At 42.1% G+C, this 21,774-nt stretch overlaps 1 long non-coding RNA gene and 1 other non-coding gene across 2 annotated transcripts in view; one reads left to right on the top strand and one right to left on the bottom strand.

Annotated features, from left to right (window-relative positions):
- Positions 1-21,386, bottom strand: part of LOC109251020 (uncharacterized) — a 54,081-nt gene extending 32,695 nt beyond the window's left edge. The window contains exon 1 of the long non-coding RNA XR_008421539.1: positions 21,292-21,386. This is a non-coding gene — a long non-coding RNA (uncharacterized LOC109251020). The remainder of the gene's footprint in view (positions 1-21,291) is intronic.
- LOC128776721 (U6 spliceosomal RNA) lies at positions 7,757-7,863 on the top strand. The gene has a single exon (XR_008421900.1). It is a non-coding gene; the product is annotated as a U6 spliceosomal RNA (small nuclear RNA).
- Positions 21,387-21,774: the final 388 nt, after the last annotated feature.

Genomic DNA, 21,774 nt, shown 5'->3' with positions numbered 1-21,774 from the left:
AAAGTGTTTTGTTGTGGTGGTTTGTTTGTTTTGGACTTTCACAGACTAGATTTAAAGGTTTATGGAAGATGAGACACATTGCCTGGTGAAAGCTGTATCCTATGACCACAGGCTGACCTCAGGTAATGGGCAGTGGATCTGATAAAGACATCTTCCTACTTGGGGTGTTTGCATCTTTAAAACAGAAGCCTGGAGAGGGGCTCAGTCAGTTAAGTGTCTGACTCTTGATTTTGGCTCAGGTCATCTCACGGTTCGTGAGTTTGTCATGCGTCGGGCTCTGTGCTGACAGTGTGGAGCCTGCTTGGGATTCTCTCTCTCTCACTCTCTCTGCCCCTCCCCTGCTCTCTCTCAAAAAAAAATTATAGATCTAACTATATATATGTATGTATATATATATGTATGTATATGTTATATATATACATACATATATATATACATACATATACATATACATATGTATGTACATATACATACATATATATATATACATACATATATAAATACATATGTGTGTGTGTGTGTGTGTGTATATATATATATATATATATATACACTTTTTTTTTTTAACAGGAGACTGGAGAGGCAGCTATAAAAGGTTTGTTTTAGATGTCTGGGGAGGGAAGAGAATACCTCTATATTCCTCCTCCTCCATTTACATTTTGTTGAACCACTGTCATCCAGGGGGAAAATATGAAAAATAAAAGATCATTATACTGTCTATAATAGGACATGTCACACTGAATGTAATGATTTGTTGATTGTTCATTCCAGGGAAAGAACTGTGAGTTCCTCTAGACAAAGGCCCAGTGTTATTGATATTTCTATCCCAAGGCCTAGAACAGTGCTTGCCCCATGGTTCATTTCAATAAATGTTTGCTTAATAATACCTGGAATATTTAAAACATTTTTCTATGGCTTTGTATCTGGAGGTCAAAATCTTGATTTTCCAGTGCTTGTACATAAAAGGTGTCTATAGCAATGACATTTTCATTTCTGAAGAGGAGGACCAAATCTACAAGGTTATTGTTGCACTGATTATAAGGACAGGTAACTGTCTATTCTTAGATCTGTAAATGTCTGTTTCCTTGGAGGTACTAACACCAGTGTCCATTCCTGGGTGTGCCTTCTTACCTCCACCACTGGGGGACAGCACAGATAGTGAAATCAACTCTATCAGTTTACACAGTGCAGGATCCCTCCACACCAGTTTATAGTACAAAATGAGCCCTTGAAAACATCAGTAAATAGCAAATGGTTGCAAGATGCAATCATTTTAGGTCTTAGGATTAATTTTCCCAAATCTGTAGAAAACCCAGTATATTACCTTAGGCTGTAATCCTATGGCAGAGTCTCATCTGTTAAGTGAGGGGTTAGTCCTTCCAGCTCTAAGATTGATGGTTTCCATGGTTGATCGTCTCTCTGCCATGCATCCCATTTTGGGTTTTTAAGTTGGGGAGGTAAATAGTAGATGGCCAGGTTCACCTTTAGGTCATGAATGGCTCCTTTCCACAGGGGCCAAAGTCTGGGCACCACGGTCTCTACTTGGAGTCTGGTAGTAAAAACGGATGCAGAGCAAAGAAGTTCCAGAGGCCAGCTTTCTGCAGTAGGGTGCCCTATACAGGGCAGGCTGTGCACGAAGTCGTGTTTGTTGGTCTCGTCAAAAAGCTCCTTCCAGGAGCTGGGCACTATGTACCCTGTAGGAAGCTAGTCGTAAGGCTCTGGCTCTAGACAAGGCACCCAGGCAACAGACAGTGGTCCCTGGCTTGACTATGGCTTTGGATGGCCTGTGGCCCTATTTTCTGAATCTTAAATCTGGACAACAGTCTGACCAGAGGAATGTGTTTCTGAATCTCATGTCAAAAATCTGAAGTGGGGACTGTCCGGGAAACTCTGGCATATGTGATCCTCAGCTCAGTGGTCAACTGTATGAAGGGGCTATTTGCACTTCATCTTGTTCATTGTAATCTTTGACATCAAAATTACGAACAGCTTTCTGCTTCCTTTCCTTCTTCATTTTCCATAAGCAACTCCTTCCATCCTGCCTCCCAATAGGCTATGGTCGATTTGGGAAATTCTAGCCGTGGAAGTGAGGGTTCATAATTGAGACATCTGAATAGAGGGAAGACCAAAGGGACCACCCCTCAAAGGAAAAAAAACAACAACAAAAACCTCTTTAATAGGAATTTAGATTCTAATATAAATGTGTTGGACAATACTTTTTACCTTCAGACAAGTTTTTAAACAATTGTTGGTGAGGGACCTCAGTGAGATTGGGCTGGTAATGTGGTTGGTTGTACTTGGAAGGGGCTGGTCCCTTTTTTTTCTTAGATTTGTCTCCTTATTCTGTTGAGAATCCCTAACAGCAGAGCCTGAGGCAAGGATGTGAGTGTGGAGATTTATCTGGGAAGTGATTCCAGGAACCAAGAGTGAGAGAGCAGGGTGAATGAGGCAGGGAAGAAGGAAAAGCCAAGATAAAGGTGCGTTGTTGAGGTGGCTGCTGTGAGCAGTGGGCTCGTTTCTACCAGGATCTCAAAAGTAGCGCCGGGAAAGCTGTCCAGATTTGTCTGCCTGAAGAAACAGGAGGCTCAAGCCCTTGCCCACCTGCTCCTGTCCTGTATTAGTCGAGGCTTCCTCCAAGACGTCAACTCAGCGATGTGTCTGGTTTGCATTTGTATAAGGCAAACTCCTACAGTGTTGGAGATGGCCTTGGGGCAGAAAGTTGAGCTCGAGCTTGAAGTAGGATGCGGGCAGCGCAAGGAAAGTTATGTTTCCGTGGAACTGTCCAGGGCGGCTGAGACTGAAATGAGAAGTGGCTGAGAGGGCAGGGCACAGCGTTGGGTTGAGCAGTTGACTTAGGTAACAAGGCCCCTGCCTGGACCCATGCTTTAGAAGGTGCCTCTTTGGTCTTCCCCTGACTGCACTCCTTCCTACCTGGAGCTTGTACCCTCTGTTCTAGACCATTAGGGAATTAGGACCCTGTCTAAATGGCCCTGAGCCTTCAGGGCCTCTTCCCTGGGTCCATCTTCAAAAGACAGACTGCTTGTCCAAAGGATGCCCAAGGTACTGCTGTCTGAAGGAGTGAGGATGTGTGGATGGAGCCTGAATGGGGCTTAGGGAGTCCACACAAGGGGATGCAAGGCCCCCTATGTGGGGAACAGGGCTGGGGTAAAATGAAAGGGGATTGGCCCAGGGCTGGGGGCTAGCTTTCCCTCAGTCACCACTGCCCTGTACAGAACACCAAGGAGTCTGAAAGTTATGAATTCAACCTTGGCCTCATAGGTCATTACCGTGGCATATTTGTTATGTTAGAGAATAGAGTGTGTTTCATTTAACAATTTGTTTTCTTGATTTCTAACTCATAATTATCTAGACATAAGGCAAATGTGGGTTGGAAGTCAAGTTCCATCACGTTCCAATTTTTGTGGCCTTGAACTAAGAAAAAGGAACCTTGGAAAATAGGCTTTATATGCTTGGATGATTTCATAGAATTCCCAAGTTCATTAGCTTCCGTAATGACTCATGGTTGTTACTAAAATAAACTTTATATTATCTTTACAAAACTGGGGATCTTATTTAGGTCAGCAACTAGAAGGCACTAGACTCAACATTTCTGTGAACTAAGGATATGAATGACTAAAAGCAGGGGAATTATTACCTGAGGGCTGACTCTCAGAATATTACATATGAAATTTTTCCTGTTGACTCAGTGCTGGCTGCAGGTGGGGCAGGAGAGCACCGGGACTGATGCATATCTGGAACAGTAAGGAATGTGGGAAGCAAACTGGAGAGAAACGGGCTCTGTTTTAGGCAAAGGTGAGTCTTACAAGATGAAATTTTAGAAGAAAAAAAAAGGTGGATTGTGTGGTTGAAGTGGGGACGGCAGAAACTGAGTGGCAAAGAGAAAGAACCAACTGAGAAATGTGAAAATGCTTATCAGAAATTGGATCCGTATCTTACACCATATACAAAAATAAACTCAGAATAGATAAAATGTAAATGTTAGACCTGAAAGTGTAAAACTCCCAGAAGAAAACATAAGGGAAAATCTTCGTGACGTTGACCTTGGCAATAATTTTTTTGGATATGTCAACTCCAAAGCAGAGGCAACAAAAGCAAACATAGACAAACAGGAACTACCAAACTAAAAAGTTTCTGCATGCCAAGGAAAACAGTAACTGAGTGAAAAGCCCACCTACAGAATGGGATAAAATATTTGCAAACCACGTGTCAGAGAAGGGGTTAATTTCCAAAATAGTAAAGGGACTCATACAGCTCAATAGCAAAAAAAAAAACTCCAAACAACGCGATTTTATTTTTATTATTTTTTTTTTAATGTTTATTTATTTTTGAGAGAGAGAGAGAGACAGCCCGAGTCGGGTAGGGGCAGAGAGAGAAGGAAACACAGAATCCGAAGCAGGCTCCAGGCTCTGAGCTGTCAGCACAGAGCCCAATGCGGGGCTCAAATTCCTGAACCATGAGCTCATGACTTGAGCCGAAGTCAGACACTTAACCAACGGAGCCACCCAGGTGCCCCCAAAGAACCCAATTTTAAATGGGCTAAAGACTTGAATAGACATTTCTCCAAAAAAGACACACAAATGGCCAACAGGTGTATGAAAAGATGCTCAATTTCACTAATCATCAATACAACTCAAAATCACAATGAGATACAATCTCACACCTACGAAGAAGTGATTATAAGAAAAAAGAAGAAAAGATAGCAAGTGTCACTGGGAATGTTGAGAAATTGAAACATTTGTATACTGTTGGTGGGAATACAAAATGGTGAAGCTGCTATGGAAAAGAGTATAAAGTTTCCTTTAAAAATTAAAAATAAAACTACCATATGACACAGCAATCCCACTCCTGGGAACTTACCCAAAGAATTAAAATCAGGATCTTAAAGAGATATTAGCACTCCCGTGTTCCTATTCCCAATAGCCCAGACGTGGAAACAACCTAAATACTCAATACAAATAAATGGATAAAGAAAATGCTGCATATCCATACAATGAAGTATTATTCTGCCTTTAAAAAGAAGGAAATCTTGAAAAAAAATATGTGACAGCATGGATGAACCTTGAAGACGTTACGCTAAGTGAAATAAACCAGTCACAAAAGGACAAATATTGCATGATTCCACTTACATGAAGTACCTGTATTTAAATCAGTCAAACTCATAGAAGCAGAGAGTAGAATGGTGATTTCCAGGGGCTAGAGGGAGGGGAAAATGAGGAGTTGTTAATCAACAGGCATCAAGTTTTTTATGCATGGTGAACAAATTCTAGGGGTCTGCTGTACAACATTGTGCCTACAGACAGCAATACTGTAAAATACACTTAAAAATCTATTAGGAGGGTAGGGGCACCTGGGTGGCTGTTGGTTAAGTGTCTGACTCTTGATTTAGGCTTAGGTCATGATCTCACAGCTCATGAGATCAAGCCATGCATTGGGCTCTGTGCTGACAGCACGGAGCCTACTTGGGATTCTCTGTCTCCCTCTGTCTGTCCCTGCTCCGCTCACATGCTCTCTCTCACTCTCTCTCTGTCAAAATATATAAATAAAAACTTTTAAAAAAATCTGTTAGGAGGGTAGATCTCACATTAAGTGCTCTTACCATAACAGAATTTTCTTTTATTTTTTAAAAAAAAATTTTTTTAACGTTTATTTATTTTTGAGACAGAGAGAGACAGAGCATGAACGGGGGAGGGTCAGAGAGAGGGAGACACAGAATCTGAAACAGGCTCCAGGCTCTGGGCCGTCAGCCCAGAGCCCGACGCGGGGCTCAAACTCACGGACTGCGAGATCATGACCCGAGCCGAAGTCGGCCGCCCAACTGACTGAGCCACCCAGGCGCCCCCAGAATTTTCTTTTAAATATCGTATCAATGTCCTTTCACATCTCCAATGTCTGGTATTCTTTTGAAAAGCTGGATATGAAGTAGCAATCTTTCAGTCTGTTATTATTAATATTATTATTACTACTATTATTAGAGTGGATAATTATCAAGTGCTCACTATGTGATAAGCTTTCTTCAAAGACCTTTACAAATATTATCTCCAACCATAACTGTTAAGTAGTATTATTATCCCCTTTTTATAGATCAAGGAGTGGAGGCACAGAGAGTCTAAGTAACTTGACCATGGCGCAGCAGCAAATAATCGACAGAGCGGATGCAAATCCAGGTAGTTGCCTTCTGTTATATGAAATTCAGTATTTTTCTATGTTCATTCTGTTACAAATATACCTGTTTCCACAAGGGTTTTGAAGCTATCTAAAAAACATTTCAGAGTTCAGCTGTTAAATAAGGGGTGAATTCAACCAGCATTTGATGAGGACCCACTAAGTGTGTTAGCACTGTGAGACAATTAAGGATGATACAACCATGAATAGGCAGGAGTTAATTCATCCCTAAATCACTGAACAGCTTATAACATGAGGCAGAAAGTGATAAATGTTCAAAGAGAAGAGCTACAAAATGCTACAAGAATGCAAATGTGAGTAGGCTTATCTCTCTGGGTTGTGGAAGGATTAAGGCATGACCAGGAAGAAGTCACTTTGCTCCTGGGCTAGGCCTTGAAAGATGGGTAAGGTTTTGACATTTAGAGACTGAATTTTGAGGTCCTGGCCTTGTCAATCAATAGATTGTACTCATATGTATTTTTATATCTAGCAAGATTTACTCTTGTACATTTTTAAAGATAATTTATTAAGCACCTACTGTGTGCTCTGTGCTTAGCTAGGCACCAAGGATACAGGGAACATACGACACAGTCTCTGTTCTTGAGTAACTTACACTCTAAAATAGGAAACAGATATGTATATAAATATATTATAATGTGATAGGCATACGCAGTGAGTAATCGCCATTTTCTATTCTATTTTCTAGAATATTAAAGTACTTCCTCCCTCTTCCTAAAAAAAAAAAAAAAAAAAGCCCATTACACAAACCCAGAAAAATTTTCAGTGTATAATCCTCATGTTGGTCAAATATTATTTTGTAACTATTAGAACAGTCCAGACTCTAGGGAAAAAATTCCATTATTTTTATAAAAGGTACCATTCACAAATCTCAGAAAAGAAAATAAAGTTCTATACTAGAGGAATAAGATAGCATCTGAACTGTTCTCTTAAAGCTATTAAAGTTCTAAAAATATCTCATGGGCATAAAACCCCAAGTATATGCCAACAAATCCTCATGATGCAAAACTGACACCTTTCCCATCTCCTTTATTATTATTACTTTTTTTTTTTTTTTTTTTAAGAGAGACAGAGTGGGAGCAGGGGAGGACAGAGAGAGGGGAAGACACAGAATCTGAAGCAGGCTCTAGGCTCTGAGCTGTCCGCACAGAGCCCAACACGGGGCCTGAACTCACAAATCATGAGATCATGACCTGAGCCGAAGTCAGATGCTTAACCAACTGAGCCAGCCAGGCATTCTTCCCATCTCCTTTTTTACAAAAGTTTCCAATTCAGTCTCTTGCAAGACTACTCTTTTTTTTTTTAATTTTTTTTTTTTTTTTAATTTACATCCAAATTGGTTAGCATATAGTGCAACAATGATTTCAGGAGTAGATTCCTTAGTGCCCCTTACCCATTTGGCCCATCCCCCCTCCCACAACCCCTCCAGTAATCTTCAGTTTGTTCTCCATATTTAAGAGTCTCTTATGTTTTGTCCCCCTCCCTGTTTTTATATTATTTTTGTTTCCCTTCCCTTATGTTCATCTGTTTTGTCTCTTAAAGTCCTCATATGAGTGTGCTCGCTTCGGCAGCACATATACTAAAATTGGAACGATACACAGAAGATTAGCATGGCCCCTGCGCAAGGATGACACGCAAATTCGTGAAGCGTTCCATATTTTTTTCATATATTGAAAAAAATAAATAAATAAAATAAAGTCCTCATATGAGTGAAGTCATGATTTTTGTCTTTCTCTGACTAATTTCACTTAGCATAATTCCCTCTAGTTCCATCCACGTAGTTGCAAATGGCAAGATTTCACTCTTTCTGATTGCCAAGTAATACTCCATTGTATATGTATACCACATCTTCTTTATCCATTCATCCATCGATGGACATTTGGGCTCTTTCCATACTTTGGCTATTGTCGATAGTGCTGCTATAAACATGGGGGTGCATGTGCCCCTTCAAAACAGCACACCTGTATCCCGTGGATAAATGCCTAGTAGTGCAATTGCTGGGTCGTAGGGTAGTTTTATTTTGAGTTTTTGAGGAACCTCCACACTGTTTTCCAGAGTGGCTGCACCAGCTTGCATTCCCACAAGACTACTCTTGATAGCTGCATATTTCCAATTGTGTAGTGCAAGCAAAGGAAAGGCAGAAAGGCAGGAAGGGGCCTAACATTTGTTAAATGCCACCTGCTGTAAGGACCAGGCACTGCCCATGGCATTCGTGTTTATTCTCTTTGATCGTCACATCAACCATAATATGTAGATGTTAATCTCTACTTTACAGACAAGGAAATTCAAACTCTGGGAGAATACATAATCTAGCCAAAGTCATGCAGTTTATATATTAAAGGCTGGAGTTATAATCTGTGTGATTCCCAAATCCCACTCCACCATGAAGTTCCTTATTTTATTTTGCAATCAGTGTAACTGGGATATTTCTGCCCTAAAATAATAAGTAGGAATACTGGTCTCTATACTTCAACTTAACATCCATGGGTATGCCTTTAGTACTTGTAGGTGTCATTACATTACAACAACTGGCTTTTATTTGAATAGCAGGCATTATACTACATAAAGATTTGTGATATTCTGGTCTAAATTGAATGAAAGCTGTTAGGTTAAGATTAACCTGCTATGTGGGACGCCTGGGTGGCTCTGTTGGTTATGTGTCTGACTTTGGCTCAGGTCATGATCTCGCTGTTCCCAGTTCAAGCCCCACGTCAGGCTCTGTGCTGACACCTCAGAGCCTGGAGCCTGTTTCAGATTCTGTGCCTCCCTCTCTCTCTGCCCCTCCCCTGCTCATGCTCTGTTTCTCTTGCTCTCAAAATAAATAAATATTTAAAAAAAAAAAGATTAACCTGATATGTAGTTTTAAAGCAACTCCCAGACATTGTCAATTTTACCAAAAAAAAAAAAAAAAAAAAAAAGACTAACCTAGTATGGTATCATAAAATAGAAATAAATTGAATTGCTATGGAGTTGCTACTTCTGAATTTAAAACTAGACAAGATGAAGCAGATCTCTACAGTTTTTACTTAAATAATTCATTTTTTAATGTTTATTCTTTTTTGAGAGAGAGAGTGCGAGCACAGGACGGGCAGAGAGAGAGGGAGACACAGAATGTGAAGCAGGCTCCAGGCTCGGAGCTGTCAGCACAGAGCCCTAGGCAGGGCTTGAACTCACAAATCATGAGATCATGACCTGAGCCGAAGTCAGATGCTTAACTGACTGAGCCACCCAGGCGTCCCTTAAATAATGCATTTTTTGATCAAACAACACATAGGCTTACGTATGGGCAAATAAAACCGACCTTAAAATACTAATTTCATTTCCTCTGCTATTTTTTGAAGGAAAAAAAGAAAAAAAAAGATGATGCTGACCTACTATTAGGCAGCAAAACAATGTTTCAAGAAAACCAAGTGACTTGAATAAAGAAAATTCTCAAAGATGAGTAGGTCATAAACCTGCAGACAGCATGGCACAGCAATCAGTGTGTTCAAACTCCAGCGGTATCAACATGTTGACTTGAAGACTGAGGCATATATAAAAGTAATTGTATACTCAGGGGCATGGAATCTGGAAGTCAGCAGACTGCTTCTATGAAGAGTTTCTTTGTTACTTTGTTCTTTGTTACTCTACAGTCTTCCAAAAAATATCTAAGATCAAACTGCTTAGTTAGCTTTTAAGAGTGTGACTTTGGGGGGAAAATATGTATGTGTGTGTGTAGCACCATACTTATTTTGTTTTCTTTTCCTAAAAATATTGTAAAAAACAGGAGGAGCCAAGATGCCGGAACAGCACGGAAGTTTTTTTGTGTGTCTCGCGTCCATGAAATACGGCCAGACCCACACTAAACCATCCTGCACCCCTAGAAAACTGATTGGAGGATTAAGACAACACTCTGCACAACCTGAACCACAGAATTCAGCAGGTACACAGCGCAGAGAGGTGAACTGTGGGAGGTAGAAGTCACAGAGGGCAGGGAGCTTTGTGTGGGGACAGAGGACAGAGATGGGAGTGGGGGGGAGTACGGGAAAAGCACCACCATCCCCCCCCCAAAACAGCCGGAGAGAAAGTGGAAAAGTGGAAATAGCTGCAGGGACTGAACTAAAAAGGGAGAAAGGAGAACAGAGAGGGTTTAAATTCCATTAAGACTCTATAAACAGGGAGACCGCAGAGCCTGAAACTCCGCAGCTCCATATGTGGCAGTGCTCTGGTGGGAAAGGCGAATCCCAGGAGCAGGGTGAAGTCTGGGGGGTCCTCAGGTCACATGGGGAGAGGCGGTTCCCCTGCTGGGAGGACATTCGGTAGAGGCTGTGCGGCCACCCCACAGGCAAATGTGCCAGCGGACCCCTTCAGAGAACAATCAGATTTTCAGGTGCTGGAACAAGGCCATTCAGGGTGAAGCCTGGTGCCAGATGTGTGTTGCGATGTTCCATAATTCCCAAAACGCTGCTGCTACACGATTATATGAGTTTTTCTGGGGCAAGCTGGCACCCAGCCTCAGTCTCTGGGCATCGGCACCAGCACGATCCTGTGACCATTCCTGGGTGCAGCCGGCAGCCGGCCATTGCTCAGCGAGACCCTCCCCCAGACGATCCAAGCGGGTCACAGCCACGGTCCCTCAGAAGTGAGGGGTCAGGAAACACAGCCTCATCTGAGATAAAACTCAGGAGGGAGGTGCCGCCTGGCAACCTGATAGGTAGGTCATGGGCAGCATAAAACTGGGGAGTGAATGGAAGCCGGAGATGAAGGGTGGGTGCGTGACTGCTGATCAGGGAGAACAGAGTTCCGATACTAGAGACTGGGTTGCTGGGTGACGCCATTTTCACCCCTCCCACACATGAGCATACACGCTTGCGTATTTTCAGACCACAATGCTATGAAACTCGAAATCAACCACGAGAAAAATTTGGAAAGGTAACAAGTAATTGGAGACTAAAGAAAATTCTACTAAAACATGAATGTGCTAACCAACAAGTTAAAGGGGAAATTTAAAAGTACCTGGAAGCGAATGAAAACGGTAACACCACAGCCCAAAACCTCTGGGATACAGCAAAGTGGCCATACGAGGGAAGTATATAGCAATCCAGGCCTTCCTAAAGAAGGAAGAAAGGTCTCAGATACACAACCTCACCTTACGCCTTAAAGAGCTGGAAACATAACAGCAAATAAAACCCAAAACCAGCAGAAGACAGGAAATAATAAAGATTAGAGCAGAAATCAATGCTATCGAAACCAAAAACAAACTAACAAACAAACAGTAGAACAGACTGATGAAACCAGGCGCTGGTTCTTTGAAAGAATTAACAAAATTGAAAAACCACCAGCCAGTTTGATCAAAAAGAAAAAGGAAAGGACCCAAATAAATAAAATCGAGAATGAAAGAGGAGAGATCACAACCAACACAGCAGAAATGAAAACAATAATAAGAGAAAATTATGCAATTATACACCAATAAAATGGGCAATCTGGAAGAAATGGACAAATTCCTAGAAACATACAAATTACTAAAACTGAAGCAGGAAGAAATAGAAAATGTGAACAGACCCATAACCAGTAAAGACATCGAATTAGTAATCAAAAATCTACCAAAAAACAGAGTCCAGGGCCAGATGGCTTTCCAGGGGAATTCTACCAAACATTTAGGGAAGAGTTAACACCTATTCTCTTGAAGTTGTTCCAAAAAATAGAAATGGAAGGAAAACTTCCAAACTCTTTCTACGAAGCCAGCATTACCTTGATTCCAAAACCAGACAAAGACCCCACTAAAAAGGAGAACTATAGACCAATTTCCCTGACGAACATAGATATAAAAATCCTCAATAAGATATTAGCCAATCAGATCTAACAATACATTAAAAAAAAATTATTCACCACAAGCAAGTGGGATTTATACCTGGGATGCAGGGCTGGTTCAATATCCGCAAAACAATCAATGTGATTCATCACATCAATAAAAGAAAGGACACGAACCACATGATCCTCTCAATAGATGCAGAGAAAGCATTGACAAAATACAGCATCCTTTCTTGATAAAAAAACCCTCAAGAAAGTAGGGATAGAAGGATCATACCTCGAGATCATAAAAGCCATATATGAACAACCCAACGCTAATATCATCCTCAATGGGGAAAAACTGAGAGCTTTCTCCTAAGGTCAGGAACAAGACAGGGATGTCCATTCTCGCCACTGTTATTCAACATAGTATTGGAAGTCTTAGCCTCTGCAATCAGACAACACAAAGAAATAAAAGGTATCCAAATTGGCCAGGAGGAGATCAAACTTTCACTCTTCACAGATGACATGATACTCTATATGGAAAGCCCAAAAGATTCCACCAAAAAACTGCTAGAACTGATCCATGAATTTAGCAGTCACAGGATATAAAATCAGTGCACAGAAATTGGTTGCATTCCTATACACCAACAATGAAGCGACAGAGAAATCAAGGAATTGATCCCATTTACAATTACACCAAAACCCATAAAATACCTAGGAATAAATCTAACCAAAGAGGTGAAAAATCTCTACATTGAAAACTATAGAAAGCTTATGAAAGAAATTGAAGAAGACACAAAAAAATGGAAAAATATTCCATGTTGCTGGATAGGAAGAACAAATATTGTTAAAATGTCAATACTATCCAAAACAATTTACATATTCACTGCAATCCCTATCAAAATAACACCAGCATTCTTCACAGAGCTAGAGCAATCCTAAAATTTGTATGGAACCAGAAAAGACCCCGAATAGCCAAAGACATCTTGAAAAAGAAAACCAAAGCAGGAGGCATCACAATCCCGGACTTCAACGTGTATGCCAAAGCTGTAATCATCAAGACAGTATGGTACTGGTACAAGAACAAGACACTCAGATCAATGGAACAGAATAGAGAATCCAGGAAACAAAAAGCGAAAATGAACTTTTGGGACTTCATCAAAGTAAAAAGCTTCTGCACGGCAAAGGAAACAATCAGCAAAACTAAAAGGCAACCAATGGAATGGGAGAAGATATTTGTAAATGACATATCACATAAAGGATTAGTATCCAAAATCTATAAAGAAATTATGAAACTCAGAACCCCAAAAAACAAATAATCCAGTGAAGAAATGGGCAAAAGACATGAATAGACACTTCTCCAAAGAAGACATCCAGATGGCCAACCGACACATGAAAAAATGCTCAACATCATTCATCATCAGGGAAATACAAATCAAAACCACAATAACATACCACCTCACACCTGTCAGAATGGCTAACGTTAACAACTCAGGCAACAACAGATGTTGGCGAGGATCCAGAGAAAGAGGATCTCTTTTGCATTGTTGGTGGGAATGCAAGCTGGTGCAGCCACTCTGGAAAACAGTATGGAGGTTCCTCAAAACATTAAAAATAGAACTACCCTATGACCCAGCAATTGCACTGCTAGGCATTTATCCATGGGATACAGGTGTGCTGTTTCGAAGGGGCACGTGCACCCCAATGTCTATAGCAGCACTATCGACAATAGCTTTCCAAAGTATGGAAAGAGCCCAAATGTCCATTGATGGATGAATGGATAAAGAAGATGTGGTACATGTATACAATGGAGTATTACTTGGCAATCAAAAAGAATGAAATCTGGCCATTTGCAACTACATGGATGGAACTATAGGGTATTATGCTAAGCAAAATTAGTCAGAGAAAGACAAATACCACATGACTTCACTCATATAAGGACTTCAAGATACAAAACAGATGAACATAAAGGAAGGGAGGCAAAAATAATATAAAAACAGGGAGGGGGACAAAACAGAAGAGACTCTTAAATAGGGACAGCAAACAGAGGGTTACTGGAGGGGGTGTGGGAGGGGGGATGGGCTAAATGGGTAAGAGGCATTAAGGAATCTACTCCCGAAATCATTGTTGCACTTGGATGCTAACTTGGATGTAAATTTAAAAAATAAATTAAATTTAAAAAAATAAAATAAGCTATCAAAAAAGAAAGAAAGAAAGAAAGAAAGAAAGAAAGAAAGAAAGAAAGAAAGAAAGAAAGAAAGAAAAAATAATTGTGGTACACCCATACAGCGGAATTCTACTCAGGCAGAGACGTGATGAATTTCAAAAACATGATGTTGAACAAAAGAAGCCAGATGCAAAGAAAGTACACAGTGTGTCCTCCCAGTCTCCCCACATCCTAGAAGAGGCGAAACTAACCCACAGAAACCGAAGTCAGAGGAGAAGTGACGTTCAGTGGGAGACCAGAAGACAGATGGAGGGGAGCTTCCCGTGCTGATGGATTTGTTCTCTTATCTCCATCAGAGGGGCAGTTACCCAGATGTACACAAATGTAAACACATGTTGCGCTGCACACTTAGGATTTATTGTTTTACTGCGTGTAAATAACACCTCAGTAAAAGGAAATACATAAAATGTAAAACAGAGAAGCAGTGACCACGCATGGCAGGTGGTAACAGTGGAGAGTGGGAAGGAAGGGAGGGTTCAGGAGAGGTTTTGTGGAATCATCTTATTTATCCTCTCTGAGCCCCACCTGCAAAGCGGATATAATAAAACGATCTTTGCCGAACTGTTGGAAAAAATAATAATACAAAAAATAAAAATACTGTAAAAAGCAGCAAAAGCTCTTGGTGGACTCACTTGTATGTAGTATTATTAATTCTTTTATTTGTTGTTGTTTTGCTTTGTTGTAACCACAAGGCTAACCGTCACACTATGCCACACGTCTAGTGGCTGCTTTTCTTATTGCCTTCCCTCCAGGGGACTTGACTCTCATTAAAGTGAAAAGGGACAGGAACTGAATTTTCATAGAGTTCCTGGACAAACTGCAAGAAAGACACAGGCAGAAGAGACATGGTACGGTGATGTAAGAGTCCGGGGAAAGACAGGAGGGCAGAGATTTTGCAGGTAATACTTTATAAAAGATGTGCATGGCTAACTTATGGAATTTTGGCTGCAACTTCCAACCAGAAAGATGGATGGTTAAACTAGGCTGGCGTGTAAAGAAGCAAAATCTGCCAGCCCAAAATGTGTCTCTTTGCATGTGGATTATTTTAAGCTAAATACTTTTTTGTTTTATTTTAGAGAGAGTGCGTGAGCAGGGGAGAGGGGCAGAGACAGACAGACAGACAGAGAGAATCCCAACAAGGCTCCATGCCCAGCACAGAGCCCGACACAGGGCTTGATCCCATGACCCTGGGATCGTGAACTTAGCTGAAACCAAGAAATGGACGCTCAACCAACTGAGCCACCCAGGCACTCCTAACCTGATTAGTATTATTTAAAAAAATGTTTTTGTTCATTTATTTTTGAGAGAGAGAGAGGGAGAGACAGAGCACAAGTGAGAGAGAGAAGGAGACAGAGAATCCAAAGCAGGCTCCAGGCTCTGAGTTGTCAGCACGGAGCCCGACGTGGGCCTTGAACTCACAGACTGCAAGATCATGACCTGAGCTGAAGTCAGACACTTAACTGACTGAGCCACCCAGGCTCCCCTAAGCTGATTATTTTTAAGAACAGAAAAGTCAGGAAGAAACTTTGACCTTCCCCCTAACTACCTAAAAATTTTTTTAGATAGAGGACTGGCTGGCTCCAGGAAGGAAGGCACTACCACAGACAACTACAGTATAATATGAAGAAAGTATGATAGACTGGGAGGAACCTAGCAAGGCCCATTTGATCAAAGTCCTTTCTATGTCCCGTTGTTTCTGGATGGCCCCACAAACATGTTTCCTAAACATTTACTCTTTCCATTCTTTCTGTGAATTACGTCTCTTCCCCCTGAAGCCCCAGGCCCCTACCCCCTTCTCCTTAGTTCAGAATGACATATGTGCCTTGTTTTGCCTGATTGTCTTTGGATCTCTCACGTTTACGTGGACTCCTCATACACACATAATCAGATTTGATTTTCTCCCGTTCATCTGTCTCCGTCAATTTAATTTCTTAGACCAGTCAGAAGAACCTTGTAGGGTACAGGAAAATTTCCCAACCTCATAGGCGCCAACTCCCCTAGTCACCATCATGCTAACTACATAGAAGCTTTGCCGGAATAAAATAAATCTACAAATCATAGATGTTCCATAACAGATCTATTTTAGTAAATTCCCATCATAAGTCTTCCTTGGTATCCCTAAACACCACAACGAACACCTTTCAGATCAAGGGTCCCACATCCTCCTTGCCCCAGGTTTCCTATCGCCACCACTTCTGCTTACGTGGCAGGATCACTGCTGTCTAATAATCACACAGAGCGTGGCATCTCACACTGGTAAAGTCACTTCTCTCCTGGTTCCCGGCTTTCTTGAGTGGACATAAGTCTGTGCCCTACCGACGAGCAGGGGGAGAGTCTGAACAGAAGTGCCTTGTTGATCAGGCTGGCGACTTAACTAGCAAGTAGGTCACATCAGGCTGGTTATCTTGTCCTCAGTGGAAATATTTCTCATCTGCCTGGGAGAGCTGCAAGCCATCTAGAGACCTTCAGAGGCAAGCAATAATCACTACTGACTTTCCTGCCACATCCTATCCAGGTGAAGCGGTGCGCTTGTGAGGCAGTAGAAGGTCTATGTACCTTGGGAGTAGCTTTTAATTCTCGAGGCAGCACAGGGATGGGGTAGTTTGCTCTTAGTAGAAATGCCTGGAAGATAAGCAATGAAGGAAGCAGACCCTAAAGGGAGATGTGTCTTTGACTGTCTATCCAGAGCCGAAGTCTTAAGGAAGGCAAAGAATATGACCAGGAGGAAATTCAGCTGATTCAGCTTAAAGAGGAGGCTTTTCTCTAGATGGGGACCCTCACAGGGTAAGACTTCTGTCAAATCTCCTGAGGAGATGGTAGGAAGGTGTGAGCTTCTGCCTTAAACTTTCACACCTAGAGCAACTTGCCCTCATCACCAGAAGGTAGGTAGAGGGGAAACTAACTTGAATATAGGTATGAATTTCTTAGAAGAGTGGGGTATAAAGGCAGTTGTGATCCAGAGATCAAAGTGTCCAATAGTCTAAAATGAGCCTACAGCATCTTAAAGTTCACATTAAAAATCTTTTCTTAATGTTTATTTTTGAGAGAAAGAGAGACACAGTGCGAACAGGGGAGGAGCAGAGAGAGAGGGAAACACCGAATCTGAAGCAGGCTCCAGGCTCTGAGTTGTCAGCACAGAGCCCAAAATCAAGACCTGAGCTGAAGTTGGACGCTTAACCGATAGAGCTACCCAGGAACTTGAGGCATGATGTTTTTAAATTAAAAACTGAAAGTTTTCTGACACCCAAAGCACAGGCAATAAAAGAAAAAGACAGAAAAAACTTCTGTGCATCAGAGGACATTATCAACAGAGTGAAAAAGAAAACCCATGGAATCTGAGAAATTATTTGCGAATCATCAATCTGATAAGGGATTAATATCCAGAATACATAAAGAACTCGTACAACTCAACAACGACAACCGAAAAACCAACTACAAATGGGCAAAGGATTGAATAGGTACTTCTCCAAAGAAGATCTGCAAATGGCCAAGAAGCACATGAAGAGATGCTTAACATCACTAGCTACTAGGGAAATGCAAATCAAAACCATAATGACACAAGACTTCACAGCCATCAGGATGGCTATTATCAAAAACAACGATGTAACAAGTATTGGAGAGGATGCGGTGACATTGGAGCACCTACCACACGGCTGGGAGACACGTGAAGTGGTGTAGCCGCTGTGGAAAATGGCATGACAGTTCCTCGAAAGAAGAAAGGAAAGAAAGAAACAGAATTACTGTATGAGTCAGCAATTTCACTGCTAAGTATACACACAAAGGAACTGAAAGGACAGAGTTTCAGTTCGGGAAGACGAAAAAATTCCGGAGGTGGATGATGGCGGTGGGTTATACGGCAGTGTGTGAATGTACTTCATGCCCCCGAACTGTATACTCAAGAATGGTTAACGTGGCACGTATTATTTACATTTCACCATGATGAAAAGCTCGAAGACTTTGAAAACTTACAAGCTTTAAAAAATTAATTAAAGGAAAAGTTCATGAAAACTAAATCAAAATGAAAACCTACAATTCATTCATCAGTCCCCATAGCCACGTGCCACGTGTACAATTTCTGCTCTTTCTGGTCATTCCACTGACTGTGAGCAGCCATCTGTGGCCTTTTGGCTGGCTCATCAAAATCACCTTGGATGAGCATCATTTCTTCTAATTCTCCTCCTCTAGCCCACCAGCTACATCCTACGTCCTGCAGACCACACCTGCCGGTTATTAAGTGTTGCTCTGCCCCTCCCCCACTGTCCTCTGGTCTCTGTGTTTTCATTCACCACCTCCTGCTGCTCTAGGCTCAATCTCTATGCAGTTGGACATGTGGGTATTGCTAACTACTGACCCGGATAAGCAAGAAACACAATTCAATGGACGTTTGCTCTTTGCAGATGATCCCGGAACAGGAGAGCCTTGGGGTGGCCCGTCCATATCCATTTATTCGCAGTGGCATTGCAACAAACGTTTTGTGGCTGGGGATTTCAAAGAAACGGGATTTTATTAATTTATGTGCTGAACCAGCATTACAACAGTTTATGTAGAGTTTGCAAGTGTTTGGGTTGTGAGCATGGACAACGTGAAACACTTAACGGAAAACTTTCACAAAACTATTTCCGGCAGTTTAGCTACGCGAGAATAACTTTCATATGACGACACCCTGAAAATAAAATCACTTTTTACTTAAAGCTGCTCGTCTAGTTGCTGTTTTAAACTTTATCCCAAGAACAGAGGTGTTACTCGGTAAAATAGAACTGCAGCCTTCTCAACAGCAAGGTTCACTAATTGTTAAATGTTTTCTGGTGATGATTTTTTTTTAATTTTTGAATTTATAATGATTATTATAAAAGCGGTTGTTGATAGTATCACCATAATTTACTTTCTAATAGAATGATTTTTATTTTTAAATGTAAGAGCTACAGGTCTGATAATATGAGAATTTATTTTGTGCCATTTCTATAATGATGCCAGAAATACTGTCTTCTCAGCAGTATTTTTCAATGTTTCAGATTATTAACAAAATTATCTGTTTTAAAACTACGGCATTAAAATATACCCTCAATAAACCATTATAACGTCCAGGTCTTTGAAGTTTGTATAAATAATGACGTAAACATTTTTCTCTACAATGTAAAGTTTTAATTTCTACCAGAATAGAGCCCTCCTTTGATTAGAAATGTGATTCCCAGGGGCATCTGGGTGGTTTAGTCAGTTGAGCTTCCGACTTCAACTCAGGTCATGATCTTGCAGTTCATGGGTTCGAGCCCCACGTCGGGCTCTGTGTTGACAGCTCAGAGCCTGGAGCCTCCTTGGGATTCTGTGTCTCCCTCTCTGTCTGCCCCTCCCCCGCTCATGCTCTGTCTCTCAAAAATAAACAAACATTAAAACAACAATAAAAAAAAAAAAAAGAGATGTGATTCCCAAACTGTGAACCAAAGCACCCCCGGGGTGACATGGCAAACTCCAGAGGCACTGTGGGCTATTAAGGTGTTGGGGACACAGGTATCAGTTGCACACCACATGAACTATGTCCTTTAGACCTAACTACTGAATAAAGACAATTGTAAGGTGTTGTGTTTTGTTTTGTTTTGTTTTGTTTTGTTTTTTTGGCCGCAGGGCTGCAGGAATCAGGGAAATTTGGGAATCTCTGGATTAGAAAGATTAGTGGCCACAAAATACAAGATGACCGAGAAGTCCTTATGTAGTATAACCCTGTTGTTTTACACATGAGAACACAGTTCAAATCTGAAATCTGTGGTGGGTCCTAAACACTCAGCCTCCTGGCTCTCTGGTCAGGGCTGTAAGTCAAAAGACCCGATGAACTTGAAGTCTGTTGAGGCTTCCATTCTTCCGCTGCCCCTCTGCCTCACTGCTTCCTGGTCAGTAGACCCAAACTGTGAAGCCCCAGCTTGACCACCTCCCAGCTGAATAGCTCCAGCCAAGTTCCTGACCCTCTGTGAACCCACACTTCGTCACGGGCAAAATCAGTGGGATGACGATAATTGCTAATAAGAAAACGGAATCACTTCCAGAATCAGTAGAAATAACACACTTGAAAAAGCCTTGTAAACTGCCAAGCACTTTATAAATTGTTTTTCACCAAACAGTATTTAAACATCTATGTTACAAGCACCGGGGAGACACAAAAGGAAATCAAAATCATCTCTGTGTTTAAGAGGCTTATCTCTCTGGGAGGGGAGAAATAGAAATGATGATAACAAAAATTGATTCCCGTTACAATGGTAGTAATGACCAAGTATAAGGTGAATAGGGAAGAAGGTCCTCCTGAGGGGGTTAGGAAGTCCTGGCCGAAGAGACAGGGCCTTCAGTCTGACTCAGAGAGTGAGTAAGTAATGGACGGGGGAGGGAGAGCAGGCCACCGAGGGGGAACAGCCCGGACCAATGAGAGAGGTGAAGGATTAGACTGCCTTCTGGATGGCATAGCACTCCACAGGGCTGGACGGAGAAGGACAGGAAACAAGAGATGAAAGGTTACAGATGGGAGCCTAAATGCACGCGCTGGATCTTGGTTGTTCAGGGCCTGGCACTCCCTTCAAAGGAGTGGACGTTACCCCGAAAACCTTGTGCAGTGCGCGGCTCCTCCTCCCGGCCTGCATCTCAGATGGAGGCTCTGTAAATCTCGCCTCTTTAAAATTGACAGCAATACCTTAAGTTACTGGCACGTGGGTTTCATTTTCTTCGTGGCCATTTAATTCTGTCACACATAATGTCCCTAAGTGAAAGCCATCTTCCCGTCTGTCACATTCGCTAAGACATCAAGCTTTGGTGACGACGCCTGTCCTCACTGAAGCCCTACGAGGAGGCGCCCTCGCACCCTTCCACGTTGAACACCAGTGGAAAAAAGGCCTTTATTATGGAATTCATTCACGATCAAGGGACCTCAGCTTTTGTGTGGGTTCCCTCCCAATGTGTCAAGCAGGTAGCCCCATTACCCGTGTGGCTCAGGCCCACAATGTCACAAGTGTGGGAGGATCACAACCCAGAACGGGGATGCAGTCACATTTTGGGCAGCTCTCTCTGCTGAACATGCACAAGGCCCTGGGGTCCCACCTGTCGAACAGACTGACCTTTGAGAAGTCTGGCTCTTTCCTCCAGAAGCGAACGGGCTCCGCGGAGGTCCCGGCAAACTTAGCAGAGCCTTCCGGAAAGCAGAAGCTCCTCCTGCGTCGGGGCGCCAGAAGGTCAAGCTCACGGGGTGGGGCGCCAGAAGGTCAAGCTCGCGGGGTGGGCCGCAGGTCACACGCATGCGCACTCACCTCACCGCGTCTCCGTGGACGTTTTATTAGCTCACGTCACCGCAAGAAGGACCAGGAATAGTACGAGTATTTTGAGACAGAGAGAGACCGTAGTCATAGAGGTTTTATTTTATTTGTTTATTTAGTTTAAAATGTTTGTTTATTTTTGAGTGGGGGAGGGGCAGAGAAACAGGGAGACACAGAATCCGAAACAGCTCAGGCTCCGAGCTGTCGGCACAGAGCCCAACTCCGGGCTCGAACCCACGAACAGCAAGATCATGACCTGAGCCGAAGTGGGGCACTTAACCGACTGAA

This window comes from Panthera pardus, unplaced genomic scaffold (assembly GCF_024362965.1).
Source record: "Panthera pardus isolate Hobbes unplaced genomic scaffold, ASM2436296v1 HiC_scaffold_13, whole genome shotgun sequence".
Taxonomy (NCBI): Eukaryota; Metazoa; Chordata; class Mammalia; order Carnivora; family Felidae; genus Panthera; species Panthera pardus.
This window is presented reverse-complemented; position numbering and strand designations above follow the sequence as displayed.